The following is a 3,451-nucleotide window of genomic DNA, read 5'->3' on the forward strand; positions in this document are numbered from 1 at the left end:
TACATACTCTTAAACGATGCCGCATCGACGGGGCGAACCACCACATATGTTCGTCGCGACCCGCTAGCGCATGCGTCCTAACGTTACCCATCACGTAAATGGCGTCAGTTCTACACACGTGCGCGTCTTAATAGTAAATTTATTACGCGTATTACCGCTTCACAAAATAACGTCATCGCGAGTGTTATAATAACTCCGCTATAATTAAAGAAACGAATCTTACTCGCATGGCCGCTCGAACCTGCAATATCTACGGCGGATAGTGAAGCGTTCCCGGAAAGTGCACGTGCGTGTTAGTATTTAGTGAATATTAATTAATTCATTATTTCTACAAAGCTCATTATCGCTTATGCATTTCCCGCACCGCGCGAATATCTTACATTACACGTTCCTCAGTGTGCTGTTTGTTCATAATGACAAGGTGAAATACGACAACAAAGTCGAACGCTACCGCTGATATCGCTATATACGCTAATATCGTCGCGTCAGTTATGGCGCGTTTTGACTCGCGGAATCTCTTTTCATATTTAGCCATCAGATATATCGCGATGAAATAAGGGAATACAGAGGTTAGGACAATTATCTAGTTTACTATTCGACGGAATTTTACTGCAAGTAATTTTTAAGTTATTTGTTTCTTGTTACTTATTGTTGTTTATTTGTTTCGCTTTTCGTTAATATTCCAAATTCTCTTTTCTCATCGCCTTTTTAGCACTAACAATAAGCGTTGAGAGTAATCTTGATATGAACAGGATGATCAGAATTTTTACACGAAGCGCAACAAGGTTGATTTGTGTTATCCTTGCTTTCTTCGATACAGAAATCTGGATCAATACTTGCATCTGGATCGTAATTCATCGTTGAATTTAACGTTGCGACAGTCCGTTGCAATTAGAAGCAACATGACCTAAACGTTAGCAGGTCTTACATTGCATTTCGTTTGTCACATCTAATTTTTGGTGAAAAGTGAATGCAAAATACTGAAAATCAACCGAAGATTAGAAATTGAAGAAAATATCAGGCTGGCTTTTGACACTAATCTCACCAGGCCCGGTCAAATAACTGGTTTTAAAAGTTGAGAAATCAATTAATCGGAGAATATAAAAATTCACGTAAAGCTAAATGAACAAAAGATATAACGATAAATGTACAATTTTAAATTAGATATTTAAACCAGTCATTTGACTAGGGGTGGTGAGGTTAGTGTTAATTAAATAGTTTAGTAGTCGTTGAGCGACATTTTGAATATGCATTCGTATAATAATTAGCAAAATAACTTTTCTTCGTTGATTCCTCCACCATAATTAATTTCCATTATTTATATCCTTCATTACACATTTCTTAATTCCCCGTTCATTCAGGATATTTCTAAGAATAAAAATCATTAGATCGGTCAAAACTTCAGGTACTACGTCGTGATAATAAAAATGATATAGAGAAAATATCTATGGACTTCAAATTTTCAACCGTGAAAAAATTATTCTCTTACTACATTTTGGACTTAAAAATAAATATCGTTCCACTTTTATTATTTTTATATTAGTATTAAAAGCGAATACGCACTCAAAAAGCGCTTAAGACTTCATCTGCATACTGTGTCATTGCGGAACAGTAATTTTAAGTGATTTTTCACTTTCTCCATGCTGTTGTTTCAATCTTGCTTTGTTTAACGAAATTAAGATTATAAAGTAAGGTAACTAAAGTAATAAGTTAGACAAATGTGTCTGTGATGTTGCCAGTAGGGCTACGAATTATTGTACGATATTTGTAAATATTGACGTAGAGAAAGAATTGTGCTGCGCAACAAGAAAGATTCCTGCTGCGTAATTCGAAAGAAAGTGCTTCGTAGAATAGGAATGTTTTTGTTGATGTATACATTTCTTTGTCTAGATCGTTAACTGCGTAGCTGCTTGTGCCACCGGCTCTTGTGTCCCCACTTCCCTCGCCACTTTGGTAGTTGCTATGCGAAACTAACGTACAAGGAGTCATTTAGTCGTCTCATTTCGTACCGATAACGTCGATAGCGTTGCGTCAGGTTTGTAACGTATTATAACCTATTGGTGGCGTCGGTCTTTTATTACTCTAATAATTTAATCCAATTAAATAATCACGCGCGAAAATAATAAAATTTTATGACATAATTTTGTACGCGACGTTAGAGTTCTTGTTCGCCGATTATAATTTTAACGCTCACGGTAATGTGATCCTATTTCATATTCTTTTGAATATTCTTTTTCGGTATTAGAGTCAGTGCATCTCTCAAGAGGACAAAGCTTCTGCAGGAGCTCAAGAATGTAAGTAGTTTTAAATATTGTATTTCAGTTTGTTCTCTTATACAATAAATTTATTATAGAATAAAAATGATTGATAATTTAGAAAACTGTAAATGCCCTCTTTAATTGAAATAAAGTCTTAAAATCTTAACATTAAAGTACAATAAAACTGGCTGATACGCATCAAAAATCACTGAATATGTTGTTCTCAAGCTTTTATATTAGAGTTCCAATTTACATATTTATTAGAGTTTAGTCTTTATTGTTGCTAAAGTTTCACGTTTGTTATTATGTGTTACCGATTTTAATATCTTATGTTTTGTTATAGACATATCACTGCTTCAACTTCGTCATCTTCTTCAGGAGTGTTCTAACAGTGGCACAAAAGCCAAGTATGTAAGTATTTTTACATACTTACTTTCAGTTATGTCTATTCTGTATATTTTTCTTTGATCACTATCAATGCAGAAATACAATTTGACTGAAAATTTAGGAGGATAGCATTTTCTGAGGTTATTTTTTCGTTAAAATAAAATAAGAGTTAAAGTCTTAATACCGAATTATAAAGCAAATGACTAACATACTACAGATTATTTTAGATTTTACACATTCATATTAGAGTCTCAGTTTTTATACTTATCAAATTTTATTAGAATTTCAATCTTTATTATTGCTAAAGTTACTAAAGTTAATAAACCTTCATTTTTCATTATCTCCAACTTTTCAAATAGTCAGCGATCACTCATCCTGTTTTGTTTCGTAACAGATTTTTCGCAGTCTGCATTTCTATTATTAGCCTTTCAACGGTTCCTGTCTGATGTTAGTCTCCCGGATGAAATTCGCTGGGATGGCGCAGCATCCACGGTAACGTTCTCTGTTTGTCTGCTTCGAACGGTGAGTCGCATGCATTTCTGTTCTTCTGGTCACTCAATTATGCCGTAGGATAAAAGACCCGAATCGGCACGGGTGACTGGTTGTATTACGTAGAATTCTTTGCGAGCATAGTGAACGCGGGTATCTTTTATACCCGTGAGTAGTAACGCTCTTTATTTCAAATTTATTAGTTTAAGATAGGTCTTCTTGCACAGCGCGATGATAATAATTAGTTTTTTAATAATTAAGTTAAACATATACACTTGAGAATATATTCGCGTTATTTATAAATATGCATGTTAATA

At 34.2% G+C, this 3,451-nt stretch overlaps 1 long non-coding RNA gene across 1 annotated transcript; it reads left to right on the plus strand.

Annotated features, from left to right (window-relative positions):
* The first annotated feature begins 2,161 nt into the window (after positions 1-2,161).
* Positions 2,162-3,058, plus strand: LOC117241194. Its single transcript, XR_004494921.1, has 3 exons — positions 2,162-2,294; positions 2,602-2,669; positions 3,040-3,058. It is a non-coding gene; the product is annotated as an uncharacterized LOC117241194 (long non-coding RNA).
* The last annotated feature ends 393 nt before the right edge of the window (positions 3,059-3,451 follow it).

The sequence above is a fragment of the Bombus vosnesenskii genome, unplaced genomic scaffold, assembly GCF_011952255.1.
Source record: "Bombus vosnesenskii isolate JDL3184/JDL3185 unplaced genomic scaffold, Bvos_JDL3184-5_v1.1 scf7180000015366, whole genome shotgun sequence".
NCBI classification, from domain to species: Eukaryota; Metazoa; Arthropoda; class Insecta; order Hymenoptera; family Apidae; genus Bombus; species Bombus vosnesenskii.